This window comes from Hyperolius riggenbachi, chromosome 4, assembly GCF_040937935.1.
Source record: "Hyperolius riggenbachi isolate aHypRig1 chromosome 4, aHypRig1.pri, whole genome shotgun sequence".
In the NCBI taxonomy this organism is placed as follows: Eukaryota; Metazoa; Chordata; class Amphibia; order Anura; family Hyperoliidae; genus Hyperolius; species Hyperolius riggenbachi.
Genome location: NC_090649.1, coordinates 86643602 through 86666183, shown reverse-complemented (window position 1 = coordinate 86666183; position 22582 = coordinate 86643602). Strand labels below are relative to the sequence as shown.

The 22582-nt window shown below is 44.6% G+C and overlaps 1 long non-coding RNA gene across 1 annotated transcript in view; it reads left to right on the top strand.

The window, feature by feature from the left end:
- Nucleotides 1-19622, top strand: part of LOC137570405 (uncharacterized) — a 118262-nt gene extending 98640 nt beyond the window's left edge. Inside the window, exon 2 of the long non-coding RNA XR_011031023.1 lies at nucleotides 19449-19622. This is a non-coding gene — a long non-coding RNA (uncharacterized lncRNA). The remainder of the gene's footprint in view (nucleotides 1-19448) is intronic.
- The last annotated feature ends 2960 nt before the right edge of the window (nucleotides 19623-22582 follow it).

Below are 22582 nucleotides of genomic sequence, written 5' to 3'. Positions count from 1 at the left end.
AATCTTTAAAGTCCGCTTTTCACGCGCTCCCATGGTTGGGAGTGTTTGCATCTGATCAGTTCGTTAAGACTGTAACTGCACTTGGGAGCTATGGGAATACGATGGAGGAGGCACATGACCCAGAACAACGCATGCACAGTCAGTGACCCTCAAAACCCAGCTGGATTGTGTGGACTTCACAGGAGCACAACATATTGGAGGGAGCTGATGGACTACAGGGGGCTGGAAGGAGCTAGGAGCTCCATGTAAGTAAAAACCGTTTTCCCCCATTCGTCTCAGGTTTGCTTTAATCACTAACTGACTAGGGTAACTACTGGATGAGCCTATCGGCACCTCTCATCCCATTAATGGGCAGCCCATGTGTGACACTGTTTGCTGGGCCACAGATTCACTCGGGCCCCATACAGCAGTCCCCCCCTGTGATGCCCTGAAGGCGGCCCTGGAATAAGGAGGCTGCAAATGGGGAGGAAGACATGAAAGAGGGCTGCTGCTGTACATGGATAGTACACTTTGAATGAGCGGCTTTACTGCACATGGAAGTGAAACAACAAGAAAGCTGGTCTAGGGGTGCTAAATGTATACATTTATACAGGTAGTTTTTAATGTTCACAGGAGGTGAGCTTTACGTCAGGCTGAAGAAGAAAAGGGGGAGATGAAAACAGAAGAACTGATGTAACAGACACCTGAAGTGAGAGGGATATGGAGGCTGACATGCTCATTCGGATTCTGCGGAATTAATATCTTGGCATTTCTGATCGGAAAACGGAAATTGGACTTTCTTGGAAATCCTTTTTCTAATACTTTTAGCCATAGACCCCGAACAAGCATGCAGCAGATCAGATATTTCTGACTGAAGTTTGACTAGATTAGCTGCATGCTTTTTTCAGGTGTGTGATTCATACACTACTGATGCCAAAGAGATCAGCAGGATGCAAGGCAACCGGTCTTTTTTTTTTTCAAAGAAATAAATATGGAAGCCTCCATATCCCTTTCACTTCAGGCGTTCTTTAAAGTGGTGAAAATAAACTGATGAGATAAACAATTGTATTTATGCTCCTATTCCTCAAAATTATTTTTTTTTAGATAGCCCATGGTTTTATTTTATATTTAAACATTTACAAACTAGATTGAATGTTTTATGACTTCTAATCAGTGGCAGCCTATTAAGTGTCCCAGAGTTAGAAAAAGGTCAATAGTTCATGTATTTTATCTCCCTCTGCTCTTTTATGGCTGTAATTTGCTAATCAGTGATGTTTACTATATTCCCGACAAGGTAACAACAAGACAGAAGCTGCCACTTCCATGCCTAGAAATTAACTCTTTCAGGTAGCAAAATAAAACAAGTAAACAGCCTGGTTATTGATATGCTTTGCACTGTACATACACTTGTGTATCTCATCATGTCACATGTTGCATTGCGTACACTTTACGTCTCATGAATCGGAAGTGGAGGGGGTGGGGGGGGGGTAATTGGCTGGATAGAATACGTATGTAAGCAAGACTTGGCCTGAGCAACTGCTGGTGTTATTAATCAGAGTTCCCCCTTAACACACATAGTTGTGGAAGTCTTAACCAGCCTGTTTACTTGTAGTAACGTTAATGTGTAGCTGTGCTGCTCTTCTGAACCTCCAGCAGGGAACAGTCCTCCAGTTACGAGGAAGATCTGCTGGTGAAACATAGCACATTTCCATAGAAGATCCTTTGTATATTAATAAGCAGTGGAAGCAGCAAGGGAATTCCGTAGTTGCACAGAATACACAGAATGGCTGTGAAAACGAAATCTCTCAGTAACACGTGTGGGCTTTGAGGTGAACCACAGACGCTTCGTGAATCCACCATGCCTCCTAGCTTTTTTTCTTTTTCTCTGTTTCACCACTTTTTTCTTATGATGTGAATGATCAAATAATCTTCCCCCTGAACTGCGTAGAATGCCCGTCTTCAGGGATCGGCCATTTATATGGATAACTCAGGAGAGCCAACCTGTCTGGCGACATCTGACCAGGGTGGGGGGAACACAAACTATACTTTTCCTACATATTAATCTTAAATGATGGGGAGTTCAGTTACAGTTAAACTGAAGCCAACTAAAAAAAAAATAGTTAGATATTCACCTCCAGAGAAGGAAGGCTCTGGATGCTATAGAGCCTTGCCGGCCCTCTCTCTGTGCCCTTGGTCCAGTGATATCCCTCGGTTGTAGTTACTCAACTAACTAGTTGAATAGGCGTTTGGGAGTTCCCAAGTAATACAGAAGTCGAGCTGATCCATACTGCACAAGCTCAGGTTCTTGCTTGTCCTCAGAAGCACTCGGCGAGGCGAGGGCTTCTGAACCCTTCCAAGGACTACCAAAGGCACAGAATTTCAACGGTGGACAGCGGTGGACCGAGGGCATGGAAAGAGGACCTGGAAGGCTCTATGAGATCCAGAGCCTTTCCTCTCCATAGGTGAGTATCTAACTTTGTATTTATAAGTGGCTACACATTTGACTCTGAAGTCTCTTTTTTTCCCTTCTTTTGTTTAACATTCCTCTTCAGCTTTAATGTCAGAGTGAAATCGCTGCATCCCCGCGGCAGAGGAGTGATTTGTTACTAGAGATAAGACCTGCAAAGCCCCAGGGACTCGCATGGCTTCACTTCCTCAATGAGGCCGAGCTTCAGGCTGTAGCTCTGCCTCCTCTGCAGTCAAACTCTGGAGAACGCCGCCTCTCCCCGTCCCCCTCAGTCTTCTTTCACTGAGAGGGATGGGGAGGAGGCAGAGATCAGCTCAAAGCTCAGCCTCTCCAGGAAGATGATCTGCGACCTGCAAAGTCGTAGAACTTTGCAGGTCGTTTTCTAAGTAATAAATCACTCCTCTGCTGCAGGGATGCAGCGATTTCACTCTGGCATTAAAGCTGAAGAGGAATGTTAAACAAAAGAAGGGAAGAAAATAGACTTCAGAGTCTCTTTAAAGGTCCACTATCGCGAACATTTTTTAAATTTAAAATACATGTAAACATATCCAAATAAGAAGTACATTTCTTCCACATTAAAATGAACCATAAATTACTTTTCTCCTATGTTGCTGTCACTTACAGTAGGTAGTAGAAATCTGGCATTATTTATTATAAAGACACCCCTTGAAATGGATTTATACAAAGATGCTGGCCAGCCTCCCTGCTTGCTGCACACTTTTTTAACAGTTGGACAGAGCAACTGTCATTCACTCCAGCAACATAGGAGAAAAGTAATGTATGGCTAATGTTACTCTGGAAGAAATGTACTTCTTATTTGTATGTGTTTACATGTATTTTACATTTTACACCTTTCGAGATAGTGGTCCTTTAAAGTCTAACTCCAGCCAAAATTTCAGTTGACCAGATTGTAAGCTGGCAAGGGAAGAGCTCTCTCACTCTTTTGTGTCTTGGAAGTTGCTACATATTTTGTTCATCATGTTACATTTGTCACTGTAATCGCTATATCTTTTAATTCTGTATTATGTACCAGTGTCTATATTTGGTGTATAACGTTGTCTGTATTATTATGTATTATTATGTACCCCATGTTTGTTTGTTTCTTACTCTGTACAGTGCCATGGAATATGTTGGCGCTTTATAAATCAATAATAATAATAATTAGAGATGGGACAAATCCCAAATGTCCTTGCATCCGAATCCAAAAAGATTCTCAAATCTTTTGTATCTCTTATATCTCAAATCTAACCAATCCTGTACATAATAATTGTGTGATGCGTGTAAGAATAGTAATAGTATATTCTAAGTCTAACAACTATTCTTACAAGCATCACACAATTCTTATGTACAGGATTCGTTAGATTTGAGATATGAGAGATTCAAAAGATTGGAGAATCTTTTTGGATTCGGATTCAAGGACATTTGGGATTTGTCCCAACTCTAATAATAACGGCCAGACAATCTGACTTTTTACTTTAGATGAATACTATCTGCCGAACAAAAGATCTTTCTTAAAGAAATCCTGATCCACCATGGCAGATTTTTTGTGGCTGAGTATTATAGTACATCTCTCAGTTCATGACACAGACTGAAGGATGCATCACTCCCTGCACTCATGACAAAGAGAGAACAGGAAGAAGGGAATTGGCACCAGGAACAACCCGCCTGGCTGATATTGAACCCCAAGACGGTAAAGCTGCTAGGCAATAGCAAACTAAATTCCACCTATACTGGTATGGAAGAGTGCGCATGTTTAAAACAAAATATAGAGAACTGAAAATTCTCCTTTTAACAGCACTTATAGTGTTGCTCCCTCAGATGGTGACCAATGGGACAGTCACTTGTACATACTTCTGGCAAAGGACCTCAGGAATGGCAGCGAGGCATGCGTTCAATGCGGTAAATTAAGAAGTCAATAGCCAGTCACAGATGCTCAGCCTGCAGGGAAACTCTGCTGGATGTGGCTGTGGTTGGATGTCTTCTCAATACACAGACTGGATAGGATGGAGACTGTGTACATACCAAGCAGGAAGTGATGTCATAAATCACAGAATCCAGCTCTGCACCTGGGACCACTGTGAGACAGAGTAGGGATTGGTGAGGGGGAGGGAGGTGGAAACATACATCTCTCTGTCACTATGTGGTAGGCTAGCTAAAGTATTCCATGTGCCGCAAATGGAGAAACATGGCGTTACACTTTAACGTTACACTTCTGTCACCCCGAGAACAGAACAAAGAAATCCATTGATAAACAAACCAACAAGTAAACATATTTTACTGGAATGCAGTCACAGAGTACAACATATTTATTTTGAAATTATGAGTATCCATTTACAGTCGATAGCTGTTTCGCATGATTAATGAAAGGTCATAATATTGTGAGTTAATGCAAGGACATTTCATGGCGGTTCTGTACGCTCAGTGTGATTCTGCGTCAAAAGGACTTGGAATGTGGCCTTGTGGTAAATTCTGAAGTGTGAGATCCCACATTCAGTGCAGGGACTTTGTATTCTGCATCAATAAGATCTTTCACTGAGGTGAGGATCATAATGTGCTTTGCCGTAGCTTCTGGCAAAGGGGCACAGAAATTCAGAACAACAATATGAGTACAGTGTGTGCCTCTCCTTGGCCCGCTTACAGAAACACATTGATAGCAAAGTTTATGTTGCCTTGTTCAGCAATGATACACATTTATTTCACAGCAACGATACCTTTAAAGGTCTAGTGATTTTCATTCATTTCAGACAATTGCAATGAATTTGGATGAACAAAACCACTGGATCAAGAGTCAAACAAGGTGAAAATATCTCTTGAGTAGCCAGATTCGACATAATAATGTTAAACAGGGACAGCCATAATATGCCAGGAAAAAAACCCACATATATAAGTAGATAACTACTTGTTCTACTTACATAACTGATGTATTGTACTGTCCACGTTTTGATTTCAGTGAATTTTACATAGTAAATAAAGAGAATTCTGTCACTGGCGTTTGCCATTTTGACGTGATGTAATTTCCTCCCTTACTTTTTTTCCCTCCTAGAATCTGCATTGCCATAGCTAGCTTGCTTTGTAAACACATGAGCACACAGCAGCATAGATCGTATTTCAGCTTCACAATGAACTGAACTCATCCAATCAGTGAGGAACAGGAATATGGGAGGGGAGATAACACGCTTCCTTCTCGTGGGCAATGTACCAAATAGAGCAAGGCTGACTGAGATAAGCTTTATTACAGCAGAAACATTTCTGAATAGATTGGAGTGCTCGCAATGCAAGGCAAGGTTCCGGGCTACATATTACACACAGAGCAGTGGGTAAATGGAATTTGATAGAACTTAAAGTACCCCTGTTTCTGTCAATCATATTTTCTAAAAAATAAAACATTCATGGTACGTAAACTTTTTTGCTCAACTGTTCCACCTCCCCCCAAGAAAAAAAAAGAAAGAAATTATTCTCAGAAACCACAGCTGATAAAAAGAGGCAAAAACATATATTGTATATTACCGGGTATAAGCCAAGCTTTTCATACCAAAATTTTGGGTTAAAATTGAGACAGTCAGCAGGGGCAAATCCAGGATTTTTAAAGGGGGGATTCCTGATAGGTCTCTTTTGGCAAGCCGCACACTACCGCGCATGCGTTTGCCCACAAAATCCACATGATGCACAGCATTTCTCCACAAAATACACACAATGCGCAGTGTTTCCCTACAAAATACACATGATGCAGTAGTGTTTCGCCAAAATATATATAATGTGGCAGTGATTAAGTAGCCAGATAACCCCCCTTTATTATGGATAACGAAATTACCCCACCCCTCTTTAGTATAGGTGACCAGATGACCCCCATTTATCACACAGGTAGCAGACCTGAAAATCGAAATGTGGGCAACATTCACCAGAAAATCGCAATGTGGGCAGCAGTGACCAGAAAATCGTAATGTGGGCAGCAGTCAACAGAAAATCGTAATGTGGGCAGCAGTCACCAGAAAATCGTAATGTGGGCAGCAGTCACCAGAAAATCGTAATGTGGGCAGCAGACACCTGAAAATCGCAATGTGGGCAGCAGTTACCAGAAAATCGTAATGTGGGCAGCAGTTACCAGAAAATCGTAATGTAGGCAGCAGTCACCAGAAAATCGTAATGTGGGCAGCAGTGACCAGAAAATCGTAATGTGGGCAGCAGACACCTGAAAATCGCAATGTGGGCAGCAGTCACCAGAAAATCGTAATGTGGGCAGCAGACACCTGAAAATCACAATGTGGGCAGCAGTGACCAGAAAATCGTAATGTGGGCAGCAGACACCTGAAAATCGTAATGTGGGCAGGAGACACCAGAAAATCGTAATGTGGGCAGCAGACACCTGAAAATCGCAATGTGGGCAGCAGTGACCAGAAAATCATAATATGGGCAGCAGACACCTGAAAATCGCAAATGGGCAGCAGACACCAGAAAATCATAATGTGTGCAGCAGACACCTGAAAATCGTAATGTGGGCAGCAGACACCTGAAAATCACAATGTGTGCAGCAGGCACTAGAAAATCACAATGTGTGCAGCAGACACCTGAAAATCGTAATGTGGGCAGTAGACACCTGAAAATCGTAATGTGGGCAGCAGTCACCTGACAATCGTAATGTGGGCAGCAGTCACCTGAAAATCGCAATGTGGGCAACAGTGACCAGAAAATCGCAATGTGGGCAGCAGTGACCAGAAAATCGCAATGTGGGCAGCAGTGACCAGAAAATCGCAATGTGGGCAGGAGACACCTGAAAATCGTAATGTGGGCAGCAGACACCTGAAAATCGCAATGTGGGCAGCAGTCACTAGAAAATCGTAATGTGGGCAGCAGACACCTAAAAATCGTAATGTGGGCAGCAGACACCTGAAAATCGCAATGTGGGCAGCAGTCACCAGAAAATCGTAATGTGGGCAGCAGACACCTGAAAATCACAATGTGGGCAGCAGTCACCAGAAAATCGCAATGTGGGCAGCAGTCACCAGAAAATCGCAATGTGGGCAGCAGTCACCAGAAAATCGCAATGTGGGCAGCAGGCACCAGAAAATCGCAATGTGGGCAGCAGTCACCAGAAAATCGCAATGTGTGCAGCAGTGACCAGAAAATAGCAATGTGGACAGCAGACACATGGGAAAAAAATGCACCTGTGAAAAAAAACAACAACTCACTCACCTGTCAGAAGTCTTCTCCTCTCCCTGGCCTCTGGCGTGCAGCTCACCGAGTCCTCCTGCAGCACATCTCCCGCGCTGACAGGCAGAGTGCAGGGCTATGACAAGATGGCTCCCGAAGCCCTGTACTGGAGACACAAATAGTCTCCAGTGCAGGGCTTCGGCAGCCATCTTGCCGTAGCCCTGCTCTGCCTCCCGGGAGACTGAGGGCTGCGGGGAAGAAGCTCTACACCTGGCTGGGGGGTCCCACAATCGGGAGGGCGTCAGCGCTCCCCCCCACAAATGGGTGGCGGGCCCCGGGCCCCCCTGCGGCGATGGGGATCCCGGCGCACACACATGAGCAGGCGGCAGCTGCACTATAACAGTGGCTGCCGCTGCTCAGATTCAGGAGGCACTTCCGGTCTAGGTGCGAGGGGGTGGTTCCAGACACCCGGAACACCCCCTTCCGTGCGCCATTGGTCAGCTTATCTGAGGGGCATACTGCTATGTGTGGGGGCCCCCTATACGGAGTATGAATTGGGCAGGTTCCCATAACCATATCTTCCTCTCCTTTCTGCAGCTCCAGTCCTCGCATCTCCCTTGCAGCTTTGCAACTCACTGCAAGAGTTCTGGGATTTCACTGCGGTCACATGACAATGAGCCTGGTGCTCTAGTGGCAGCCCCATTTCTATGGGCGTGAAAATAGTGCAGTCCCCCGGGGCACCGGATTGAGCATCAGAGAGGGAGGGCGCAGCAGCAGAGGGAGCAGGCATTGCTGTTACAACTCACCTTCTGCCGCCGATACCCCGCAGCCTCTTTCTTCTTCCTGTACTAGCCTGGCGTCCATCGCGTTGATAACAGCGCCTCCCTGTGATGACGTGACGGCATGTCATCACAGGGGGCACTGTTACCAATGTGAGCGGCGCCTGGATAGGAAGAAGCTCCCCTTCACTGCTGTGCCTATACTTGGGGCACCTACCTATGTAATCTATACTCGGGGCAGCTACCTATCTAACCTAGACTGGAAGCACCTACCTATTTGATCTATACTGGGGGCACCTACCTATCTAACAGTGGATCACTGCACTTGGCCTGCTCTTTTTAGGCCAGAAGTGGGGAGATTGACTTATCTGCAGAGGAGCCTAACTATGGTATTTTATGGTTTATTTTTTTTTAAAACTACTGTGTTTACAGGAACCCATTCTGAGAAAAGATTATTCCGCATTCTTCACAGTCCTTGGGTCTTCTGCACTATAGAATGCAGGTGGACATGAATGTGATAGCGCCTCTGTTGCTCTGCACTGCTGCGCTGATGGATTCAAAAACACTGAGTGGAACATTGCTGCACTGCGGACTAAAATGCATGCAGCAGTGCATGAGCGGGAACATCAAACAGGACTGTCTGTGCGTGATGTCCTTGTATATTTCATGTACACATTGCTGAATGCATCTTAAATAAAGAAATGTATTGCATAGCTGCAGATGAAACTGCGTTTCCTCTGCTTACTCATATACCTCCATAATCTCCTCTTCTCAAAGGAGAAAAATTACGGTATTTTTTCCTTTTTCAAGTGTTAAGGTAAGCCATTTAGGTTTGGTTTTAGTCACAATGTAAGTCCAGGCTCGCACACCAAGTTCAAGATGCAATAGTCTTCTTTATTGCTTCATCAGCACAAGAATGTGACAATTGTTTCGGGGCCAATCAGGTCCCCTTCCTCAGACAGTGCAGATAAACAATATACCTCACAGTGAACATCAATTATATACAATCTTGGTGGATATCCACCCATGACAATCAGTGGTGCTAAGCACCTCCCCGCATCCTGCATCACATCCAGTGCCCCATGTGAACAAACTAATATCATTCTGTACATTGCATCAGCTAATGACACATGTTGCACATTACTGTGTCACCTATTATGCCCGTACCTGAGATTCAAATGGACACTGTAACCATTCGTGTTTGTGTTAAACATAAACGCTTACCATATCTCTCCATCTGTCAGTCACTGCTGGAGAGGCGGGAACAAGTCCTGATTCAAACCCTATAGGCTGGCAGTTTGGCGCCATGGCTCCGCTGATTGTTACCGTGCGCCGGGTGAGCCAAACTCCAGTGTTTTGCAAGCCGTCGCGTCACTTCCTCCATTCTCCGCATCACTTCCGGCGCTCGGTGCGATCATTAGGTTGCATCACAACGCCTCACCATGGCAACCCATCGCCATGGTGACCGCATACAGCCAAGCACAATGCGACGATAAGGTCGCATAGCCAATGCATTCATGTGTGAACCCAATCGTGACAAAGCACGCTAAACTGTGTATATCACTTACACTATCCGCATCACATAGTGATGCGGTACGGTCCATGTAATCGCAGTACGGTCACTCAGGACTCTCATGGACAATCAAGGCAGCAACAAAGGATCGCGATTTTTGTTATACGTGACAGCTACAGTATCCATTCTGCAAGACCTGACATATCTAGCAACCCGTAATTAGAGAGCGCTATAACATAACATACCACCAAAATAGTTGTGAGCAATGAGAAAATCAGGTTGCAATGCATTAGAGGGGGGGGGGGGGGGGACACATAAAATGAAAAAAGGGGGGGAGGGGGGAAAGGGGAAAGGGGGGGGGGGAGGGAAAGGTAAAGTGAACAACAAGGGGAAGCATGGGGAAAAATACATATGATTGTCAAAAAAGTGACATTCAATACCCTATCAAACAGTGTCATATATGACTTAGAGGGTGCTCAATAATCATCGTATTCCGCTTTTCAAATCAGACTAGGCATACAATTCTATGCTAAAAAACACATTAATCTACACCCATGGTCAATGCAGTCCATCATCTCTCACTAAGAAAGCAGTTCAAGGAATTATATTGATTCAGACCTCTGGGTGCTACAGTGTCCAGGGTGTTTATCCAAAAAGCCTCCCTTTGTAATAGCAACCTATCACGGTCCCCCACGTCAAGGTTTTTTTACACAGTCAATGACAAGTCCCTTTAAGTCACTGGTTCTGTGCTTCATATAAGCAAAATGGATTGCCACTGGTTTGGTAACATCAAGCGTTTTACCTTTTTCCAATGCCTTGATAGCCAGACAGATGTCGCTTCTATGATGTTGAAACGCACCTTAAAGTCCCCTGTGGTCTTCCCCACATAGGCCAGTCCACAAGGTCACCGTAGCATGTATGTGCAATACTCAGTGTTGCAATTGTAATAATCCTTGTGGTAGTAACGTTTGCCGCTCCTAGGATGCAAAAAATATGAGCCAGTCATTAGTGCATTGCAAACATTGCAGTTATAACATTTATAGCAACCTTTCCTGCTAGAGATGTATTGCATAGCTGCAGATGAAACTGCGTTTCCTCTGCTTACGTATATACCTCCATAATCTCCTCTTCTCAAAGGAGAATAATTACGGCATTTGTTCCTTTTTCAAGTGTTGAGGTAAGCCATTTAGGTTTGGTTTTAAGTCCAGACATTATGTTTGTCTAGTTATGTGCAGGCATTCAGTTTCAGAGCTTGTTTCTGTCTCTGTATCAGATAATATCATATACTGTATATACTCGCGTATAAGCCTAATTTTTCAGCACAAAAAATGCTGAAATGTTACCCCCTTGGCGTATATGCTAGTCAGTGAAGCCAGAATGGATGGTGGAACAGGTTTTGTTACTGGCAGAGGAGTGTAAGGATCGTGCTCTAGTGACCCTGCTCTTGCGAGCTTGCTCCCTGCTGTGTCCGTGCCCCATCCCCTACAACATGGTGTGCAGAGTGCGCTGCTCAAGACTACCTGTGTCCCCTGGCTTGTGGAGTGGAGCGTGCAAGCAACATGTCAGCAGTGCAATAATTACGGATCCTTCCTTTGTGGCAATCGCTGTGTCTCATATCTATGATGCCATCTAGTGCTGTCTTGAGAAACAGCGGTATCATGCTTGGGGCACATCTGGCTATGAGAAGGAAGGGTGACTTGTACTGGAGGCACATTTGGCAACTGGAAAGGGGGCGTATATGCGAGTCAATCACTGTTTTTCCTGGTTTCTGAGGGAAAAGTGGATACCTCGGCTTATACACGGGTTGGCTTATATGCGAGTATATACGGTAAATGCCTTATGAAACACCTGGTTAGGAACCCAGGCACTATCCACATTCTGTACTACAGACTATCATTGTCATAGACTGTAATCTCCTAAGGGAGATTCCTACTGTGCCTGCCCCATTGCAGTCTGATCAGTGGAGATGATGCAATCTAGGAAACTGCAAGAGCCACACCCACCGAGACTCCTGTACTCCTCTGCCTCCTATTGCCATTAACATTTCAGAACAAGATTTTTAGCTACAGAAGCTTTCACACAAAAAATATAGCATTTGCACACTCTGGTTACTAAGCTATTAGATGTTATTTTTAGATCTGTGCCCGGTGAGGGATTTAATGTGTTTTTTTTTCAATACACCACTGGTTAAGTGAATGCGGTTTTTGTAGATGCAGAATATTACATTCTTTTCCGGGGTTCTATTATAAAGTACGGATTCTATGGAGAAAGCAAAGCTCTCTGCCTTCCTCTCTGAGGGGTTAATAGTTGTGCTTTTCAGTATGACATTGTCAGATAGCTGTGTGCGAAGTGAACTATGGGACTGAATAAGGTGCACATCAACACAAGCATTATATACATGAATGTTCTGGTGCGGTTTCGCACAAAGGAAATAGGGAGAAAAAAAAACCAAGTGGAAGAAGCGGTGCAAAAATGCAGACTATTTCAGCTTTTTAATGAAATAATGGAAGCAGCTGAGAGATAATATGCTGGAGTATAACCCTCCGCTCTCCTCTCCTCCCACACACAAGTGCCACAGACTCTGACAATAGCCTGATTCAAAACAATGCATCCATTTGCGGAAATCAAGATCCATTCTGTTCCATTTGCATTGCTAATCTCTGGAGTTCAACATCCCCATTCAGCTTCAGAAGCAATATCATTTCATCTGTATTTGTTGTTCTTGTTTATAAGGAGATTAAGCCGTCTTTCAGATAAATGGAGGATTTGGGGGGGGGGGGGGGGCTTCTTAAAATGGACCTGTTGTTTTGCAGTAAACACGGTACAAAAGAACAAAAGGCTTGCAAAAATTGATGTTGTTTCTGGTTTTTTTTTTTTTTTGCTTTTCGTTTTGTTTTTTAACTGAACCTGCCGCTGAAGTTGCATGTAAAAGGAACCAGATAAAATACTGAGAAGAAAAACAAAACTTGTGCTACAGAGGCATAGCTATGGGTGGGGGTTGGAGGTGGGGGCAATGGGGGGGCATATGTTCCAGGGCACAGCACTGTGAGGGCGCTCAGCATGGCCGCTGCACCCAACGTGCGTGAGAGGCGGTTCCCTGGCCACCCGAAGTGCCCCTGATTATCTTTCTCCCTCCCTCTGCAGAGTAGTGCAGAAACAATAACTGCAGAAAACTTACCAGCTCCAACCTTCCTCAATTCGCTAAGATCATGCTGGTGATAATAAGGCAAGAGAAAACTTACCACCACACATCGATCTTGCCTTAGTAAGGTTTAGAGATAAGTTTTCACAGTGAGAGAGTTATCTTATCATTTCAGTCCTTAATCAAAGGGGCACTATGGCGAAAAATTTTAAATATGTGCAAACATACAAATAAGTATGTTTTTTCCAGAGTAAAATGAGCCATAAATTACCTTTCTCCTATGTTGCTGTCACTTACTGTAGGTAGTAGAAATCTGACAGAAGCGACAGGTTTTGGACTAGTCCATCTCTTATAGGGGATTCTCAGGGATTTATTTATTTTCAAAAGCACTTAGTGAATGGCATTTGCTCTGTCCAACTGCCAAAAAACTGTGTAGGAAGCAGGGAAGCCGGCCAGCATCTTTGTTTACATCCTTTTTAGGGAATATCTTTATAAAGAATAAAAGAGTTGCTAAGAATCCTCTATGAAGAGATGGACTAGTCAAAACCTGTGGCTTCTGTCAGATTTCTACTACCTACTGTAAGTGACAGCAACATAGGAAAAAATAAATGTATGGCTCATTTTACTCTGGAAAAAAACTTACTTCTTATTTGTCTATGTTTGCACATATTTTAACCACTTCAGGACCACAGTCTTTTCGCCCCTTAAGGACCAGAGCCTTTTTCTCCATTCAGACCACTGCAGCTTTCACGGTTTATTGCTCGGTCATACAACCTACCACCTAAATGAATTTTACCTCCTTTTCTTGTCACTAATACAGCTTTCTTTTGATGCTATTTGATTGCTGCTGCGAGTTTTACTTTTAATTATATTCATCAAAAAAGACATGAATTTTGTCAAAAAAATGACTTTTTTAACTTTCTGTGCTGACATTTTTCAAATAAAGTAAAATTTCCTATACATTTGAGCGCGAAAGTTATTCTGCTACATGTCTTTGATAAAAAAAAAAACATTCAGTGTATATTTATTGGATTGGGTAAAAGTTATAGCGTTTACAAACTATGGTGCCAAAAGTGAATTTTCCCATTTTCAAGCATCTCTGACTTTTCTGCGCACCTGTCATGTTTCATGAGGGGCTAAAATTCCAGGATAGTACAAATACCCCCCAAATGACCCCATTTTGGAAAGAAGACATCCCAAAGTATTCAGTGAGAGGCATGGTGAGTTCATAGAAGATTTTATTTTTTGTCACAAGTTAGCGGAAAATGACAGTTTGTGACAAAAAAAAAAAAAAAAAAAGTTTCCATTTCTTCTAACTTGCGACAAAAAAAAATGAAATCTGCCACAGACTCACTATGCTCCTCTCTGAATACCTTGAAGTGTCTACTTTCCAGAATGGGGTCATTTGTGGGGTGTGTTTACTGTCCTGGCATTTGGGGGGTGCCTAATTGTAAGCACCCCTGTAAAGCCTAAAGATGCTCATTGGACTTTGGGCCCCTTAGCGCAGTTAGGCCGCAAAAAAGTGCCACACATGTGGTATTGCCGTACTCAGGAAAAGTAGTATAATGTGTTTTGGGGTGTATTTTTACACATACACATGCTGGGTGGGAGAAATATCTCCGTAAATGACAATTTTTTTATTTTTTTTACACACAATTGTCTATTTATAGAGATATTTCTCCCACTCAGCATGGGTATGTGGAAAAATACACCCCAAAACACATTATACTACTTCTCCTGAGTACGGCGATACCACATGTGTGGCACTTTTTTGCACCCTAACTGCGCTAAGGGGCCCAAAGTCCAATGAGTACCTTTAGGATTTCACAGGTCATTTTGAGAAATTTCGTTTCAAGACTACTCCTCACGGTTTAGGGCCCCTAAAATGCCAGGACAGTATAGGAACCCCACAAATTACCCCATTTTAGAAAGAAGACACCCCAAGGTATTCCGTTAGATGTATGGTGAGTTCATAGAAGATTTTTTTTTTTTGTCACAAGTTAGCGGAAATTGATTTTAATTGTTTTTTTTCACAAAGTGTCATTTTCCGCTAACTTGTGACAAAAAATAAAATCTTCTATGAACTCGCCATTCTCCTAACGGAATACCTTGGGGTGTCTTCTTTCTAAAATGGAGTCATTTGTGGGGTTCCTATACTGCCCTGGTATTTTAGGGGCCCTAAACCGTGAGGAGTAGTCTTGAAACCAAATGTGGCAAAATGACCTGTGAAATCCTAAAGGTACTCATTGGACTTTGGGCCCCTTAGCGCACTTAGGGTGCAAAAAAGTGCCACACATGTGGTACCGCCGTACTCAGGAGAAGTAGTATAATGTGTTTTGGGGTGTATTTTTACACATACCCATGCTGGGTGGGAGAAATATCTCTGTAAATGACAATTATTTGATTTTTTTTACACACAATTGTCCATTTACAGAGAGATTTCTCCCACCCAGCATGGGTATGTATAAAAATACACCCCAAAACACATTATACTACTTCTTCTGAGTACGGCGATACCACATGTGTGACACTTTTTTGCAACCTAGGTGCGCTAAGGGGCCTAACGTCCTATTCACAGGTCATTTTGAGGCATTTGGATTCTAGACTACTCCTCACGGTTTAGGGCCCCTAAAATGCCAGGGCAGTATAGGAACCCCACAAGTGACCCCATTTTAGAAAGAAGACACCCCAAGGTATTCTGTTAGGAGTATGGTGAGTTCATAGAAGATTTTTTTTTTGTCACAAGTTAGCGGAAAATGACACTTTGTGAAAAAAAAAACAATACATATCAATTTCCGCTAACTTGTGACAAAAAATAAAATCTTCTATGAACTCATCATACACCTAAAAGAATACCTTGGGGTGTCTTCTTTCTAAAATGGGGTCACTTGTGGGGTTCCTATACTGCCCTGGCATTTTAGGGGCCCTAAACCGTGAGGAGTAGTCTTGAACCCAAATGTCTCAAAATGACCTGTGAAATCCTAAAGGTACTCATTGGACTTTGGGCCCCTTAGCACAGTTAGGCTGCAAAAAAGTGTCACACATGTGGTATCGCCGTACTCAGAAGAAGTAGTATAATGTGTTTTGTGGTGTATTTTTACATATAACCATGCTGGGTGGGAGAAATATCTCTGTAAATGACACATTTTTTTATTTGTTTTACACACAATTGTCCATTTACAGAGAGATTTCTCCCACCCAGCATGGGTATGTGTAAAAATACACTACAAAACACATTATACTACTTCTCCTGAGTATGGCGATACCACATGTGTGACACTTTTTTGCAGCCTAGGTGCGCTAAGGGGCCCAACGTCCTATTCACAGGTCATTTTGAGGCATTTGTTTTCTAGACTACTCCTCACGGTTTAGGGCCCCTAAAATGCCAGGGCAGTATAGGAACCCCACAAGTGACCCCATTTTAGAAAGAAGACACCCCAAGGTATTCCGTTAGGGGTATGGTGAGTTCATAGAAGATTTTATTTTTTCTCACAAGTTAGTGAAAAATGACACTTTGTGAAAAAAACAATAACAATCCAATTTCCGCTAACTTTTGACAAAAAATAAAATATTCTATGAACCCATCATACACCTAACAGAATACCTTGGGGTGTCTTCTTTCTAAAATGGGGTCACTTGTGGGGTTCCTATACTGCCCTGGCATTTTACGGGCCCAAAACTGTGAGTAGTCTGGAAACCAAATTTCTCAAAATGACTGTTCAGGGGTATAAGCATCTGCAAATTTTGATGACAGGTGGTCTATGAGGGGGCAAATTTTGTGGAATCGGTCATAAGCAGGGTGGCCTCTTAGATGACAGGATGTATTGGGCCTGATCTGATGGATAGGAGTGCTAGGGGGGTGACAGGAGGTGATTGATGGGTGTCTCAGGGGGCGGTTAGAGGGGAAAATAGATGCAATCAATGCACTGGGGAGGTGATCGGAAGGGGGTCTGAGGGGGATCTGAGGGTTTGGCCGAGTGATCAGGAGCCCACACGGGGCAAATTAGGGCCTGATCTGATGGGTAGGTGTGCTAGGGGGTGACAGGAGGTGATTGATGGGTGTCTCAAGGTGTGATTAGAGGGGGGAAATAGATGCAAGCAATGCACTGGCGAGGTGATCAGGGCTGGGGTCTGAGGGCGTTCTGAGGTGTGGGCGGGTGATTGGGTGCCCGCAAGGGGCAGATTAGGGTCTAATCTGATGGGTAACAGTGACAGGTGGTGATAGGGGGTGATTGATGGGTAATTAGTGGGTGTTTAGAGGAGAGAATAGATGTAAACAATGGATTTGGGAGGTGATCTGATGTCGGATCTGCGGGCGATCTATTGGTGTGGGTGGGTGATCAGATTGCCCGCAAGGGGCAGGTTAGGGGCTGATTGATGGGTGGCAGTGACAGGGGGTGATTGATGGGTGGCAGTGACAGGGGGTGATTGATGGGTGATTGACAGGTGATCAGTGGGTTATTACCCGGAATAACAGATGTAAATATTGCACGGGCAAATTGATAAGGGGGGGGGGGGTCTGAGGGCAATCTGAGCGTGTGGGCGGGTGATTGGGTGCCCGCAAGGGGCAGATTAGGGTCTAATCTGATGGGTAACAGTGACAGGTGGTGATAGGGGGTGATTGATGGGTAATTAGTGGGTGTTTAGAGGAGAGAATAGATGTAAACAATGGATTTGGGAGGTGATCTGATGTCGGATCTGCGGGCGATCTATTGGTGTGGGTGGGTGATCAGATTGCCCGCAAGGGGCAGGTTAGGGGCTGATTGATGGGTGGCAGTGACTGGGGGTGATTGATGGGTGGCAGTGACAGGGGGTGATTGATGGGTGATTGACAGGTGATCAGTGGGTTATTACCCGGAATAACAGATGTAAATATTGCACGGGCGAATTGATAAGGGGGGGGTCTGAGGGCAATCTGAGCGTGTGGGCAGGTGATTGGGTGCCCGCAAGGGGCAGATTAGGGTCTAATCTGATGGGTAACAGTGACAGGTGGTGATAGGGGGTGATTGATGGGTAATTAGTGGGTGTTTAGAGGAGAGAATAGATGTAAACAATGGATTTGGGAGGTGATCTGATGTCGGATCTGCGGGCGATCTATTGGTGTGGGGGGGTGATCAGATTGCCCGCAAGGGGCAGGTTAGGGGCTGATTGATGGGTGGCAGTGACAGGGGGTGATTGATGGGTGGCAGTGACAGGGGGTGATTGATGGGTGATTGACAGGTGATCAGTGGGTTATTACCCGGAATAACAGATGTAAATATTGCACGGGCGAATTGATAAGGGGGGGGTCTGAGGGCAATCTGAGCGTGTGGGCAGGTGATTGGGTGCCCGCAAGGGGCAGATTAGGGTCTAATCTGATGGGTAACAGTGACAGGTGGTGATAGGGGGTGATTGATGGGTAATTAGTGGGTGTTTAGAGGAGAGAATAGATGTAAACAATGGATTTGGGAGGTGATCTGATGTCGGATCTGCGGGCGATCTATTGGTGTGGGGGGGTGATCAGATTGCCCGCAAGGGGCAGATCAGGGGCTGATTGATGGGTGGCAGTGACAGGGGGTGATTGACGGGTGATTGACAGGTGATTGACAGGTGATTGACAGGTGATCAGGGGGGATAGATGCATACAGTACACGGGGGGGGGGGGGGGTCTGGGGGGGGGTCTGGGGAGAATCTGAGGGGTGGGGGGGTGATCAGGAGGGAGTAGGGGGCAGATTAGGGACTTAAAAAAAAAATAGCGTTGACAGATAGTGACAGGGAGTGATTGATGGGTGATTAGGAGGGTGACTGGGTGCAAACAGTGGTCTGGGGGGTGGGCAGGGGGGGGTCTGAGGGGTGCTGTGGGCGATCAGGGGGCAGGGGGGGGGGAAATCAGTGTGTTTGGTGCAGACTAGGGTGGCTGCAGCCTGCCCTGGTGGTCCCTCGGACACTGGGACCACCAGGGCAGGAGGCAGCCAGTATAATAGGCTTTGTATACATTACAAAGCCTATTATACACTGTTGCAGCGGCGATCCGGATGCCAGTAACCCGCCGGCGCTTCCGAACGGCCGGCGGGTTACGGCGAACGGGGGGCGGAGCCAGTCCCCGGCGGCTGATCGCGTCACGAATGACGCGATCGCCGCATAGCCACTCCCGCAGCCGCCCCCGCCGATGGGCGTATTGCGGTCGTTTGGGCCCGGACTTTGCCGCCGCCCATCGGCTGGGGGCGGTCGTTAAGTGGTTAAATATTAAAATTTTTTCGCCATAGTGCCCCTTTAAGTTACCTGCTCTGTAGTTATTTTCACATGCAGTATATAGGGCCTGTCTTTAAAGAGTAACTGTCAGGCTGCAAAAGCTAATTTAAACCTCTATTCTCCTGTGTTAAACAGTTTAGAAGGAAACCAAAAAGGCAATACTGCAGTTAAAAATCTCTCTTACTTTAGATGTTTGCTGACAGCAAGGCTCCGTATTCCCAGGCTCCTAAGGAGGACGCAAGCCGAATAACAGATACTGCAAAGCATTCTGGGGCCCTCCCCTGGCTGCTAGTGAGGCTCAAGTTTCAACAGCATGTAACAATCTAGCTCACAGCACTAATAAATCTTGGGCAGAGTACACTGCAGGAGTCTGCTATTGTTCCTAGCCACATGGCTAATTAATATTCACTGCACAGTAGTGTTATTCATTGCCAGCGTTTGTGAGAGTGGAATCATCAGGAAGCAGGCAGGACATGACGACACATTTGGCTTCATAGGTGACAGACAAACGTGGAACCTGCCATGAGCTGTCAGGAGCATCATTCTCTGCAAATACTATATAAAAATTATGTGAAGTACAAACGTGGACAGTGAAATGCATATGTAATGTAAGTACAGCCAATCTTTAGCTACTGATATATGTGTTTATTTTCTCTGAGGCCTTATACCTAACAGCTCCTCTTTAACTTTAGAAATCTGTAGTTTTTTTAAGTATTGAAACTTTAATTTAAAGATATCTCCTTAACTTAAAGACAGAAGCGTTAAGTCTAGGTTTGCCGGAGGTCGATTGTTTAGTGAATACTACATGCCTTATTACCATGGTGATAACACTAGAAACAGCTCAGAAACTTTATTAAAGACAGGAGATAAGCTTAGTGAATTGAGGCCATAGATGTCATCTCTCCTCTGCAGCCACTGTACGTCTTCTCCTTGGTAACAGCGGTGTCATGTGACAAGAAACGCCACTGTTACCAAGGAGAGGTCGCTGGGTGCACTGCACAGGAGAGATGACATCATCACCAGAATGTTGAAACCGGTGAGTCTTTTGCTGTTCTTACACACCTGGCCCTCTTAGGGGTGCACATCTGTCTATCTGAATGTGGTAAAAGGGCACATTTGGCTATATAAAGGGGGGGCACAACTGGCTATCTAAAGGGGGAAACATCTGGCTATATGGAATGGGGGAAGGGGGCACATCTGCGCAGGACTGCCAAAATCCCCCCAACTCTCCCCCAGTTGTGCAAATCTGTCTTTGTCCCTGGGCGCTGAAAACCCTAGCTACGCCTTTTGTCGTGCTGCGATTATGCATTCTGCAGTCTTACAACAGGATACCTGGATTCAATGTTATTTTTCTTTGCTCTGAAGCTGTCTCCTCTGTATGGGTATGGAATGAGACTTCTTCCTGACTTTAAGTCTCCTTGCACACTGCGTTGCACTGTGTTACTCTCCCCTGCCGCAGGGGGTCTATGGAGACTTGCACACTTCATGTGATGCGTCTTGGTGCACTGAAAGTATCCAAATTGCCCCAAAGGCTGCAGCACATTACTGCATGATCCGTGCCTGCTGCGCAAATTATGCATTAATGCAAGTCAGTGGGCGATGCACCAAGTGTGCACAGTCGTAAGTGCATAAACCGAACCCCCCACACACACATCGAAGCAGGTGGTTTAGGCACCCAACGCTCAGAAACTGGACAGTAATGTTATAATACGCAGGGTGCATAAGGTTAAATGGGGGACCCCGATTGCCGGACCCCAAATTACATCTCCCTTCAAGTTGCGACAACTTGGAGGGGGAATACTATTTTAGGCCCCAGGGTATTTGAGCCACAGCAGGGAAAGCAGTCACCCTGCGCCCAGCTCACCGGCGGCGTACATATATGTACGCCACATGATACCACATGATACTATAATCCACCCAGTAAGTGCCTAAACTAAACTCTCACACCTAATGCCTAACCCTAGCCCACCTTCTAAGTAGCTAACGGAACTGGGTAAACGCGGCGCTCAAACGACCGCTAGCTTTACACCATCATCTACGATCAGCGACAACCATTAATTCCTATGTAGTATGGCAACTACGCACATTTTTTTTTCACTTAACTCACCGCATGGGCGTCCGATTCCCAACAAACGCCCGCCAAAATGACCTGATCCACAGCTTACCTCCTGACCATGGACAAACACATCTCAACTGGGCATGTGCAAGTAAGCATTCCCAATAGCGTGAAGCCAGGTGTGCGCTGTTTTTTTCTTTTAAAAAATTGCAGTTAAAGAGGAACTCCAGCCTAAACAAACATACTGTCATTAAGTTACATTAGTTATGTTAATTAAAAAGATAGGTAATATAATCTCTTACCCACACTGTTTTAAAAGAATAGGCAAATGTCTGCTTTCATGATGGCAGCCATCTTTTTGGTTGAAAGGAGGTGACAGGGAGCAAGAGACACAGTTCCAACTGTCCTGTGTGCTGATCACCCCTCCCAGTTGCTAGGCAACGTGAATAACAACATAGGAAATACCATCATGCTCTGCACAGCATCAGGGAAAAAAAGCCCGGGCTTTTTTTCTTTGATGGGTGGAGCTTAGTTAAAAATGCAACTAAAAATGATGCTTTGGTATGAAAAACAAAGTTCTGATGCTGTGAAACTGTTAAAGAAACACCAAGCCTTTTCAGTTCTGCTGTGTAGATTTTTAGTCCGGAGGTTCACTTTAACTGGCTTATGCTCCCCAATAAATGGCTTTGTGATAAAAGACTATGACTGTGGCAATTTACTTAGCAAGTCCCAAGTTGGCAACTGTTCAAGAAGCTTTCAATCCTATTAATGAAAAGCACTATTTGAATGTTAGTTGCGCTAATGTAGGCCACACTTCTAAAGTCTACCGTTAAATTGATAAAATAATAAAGTTAACCTCTCTCTCCACCTCTTCACCACCTATTCTAATTGGCCTGTAACCCATATTCCCTTTTGTTTTACTTGGCAGCTATTTCATCACACTTCCATTGTAATCTTCTCAGGTGCCTTAGCTGCACAGCCAAAGCAGTTACAGCTTCTGTGCCAGGCACCCTATCCAATGCCCCTTGGCAGAGGCAGGTGGTGTGGCCGAGCACCAGCTTCAAAAACACCTGTTTCAGAGGTGTCACTTCCCTTTTTTCTCTTTCAATTCAATCAAACAAGCTTAAAGAGAAACCCCAAATCAAAGAGGGCATATCACTGCAAACAAACACCCTCCAATTAATGCTACATAATAAAATTAACTGCTCCACTGCCAACACTTGTAAAACACTGATGCAGGTAAATAGTAAACACAAACTTTGTGTTT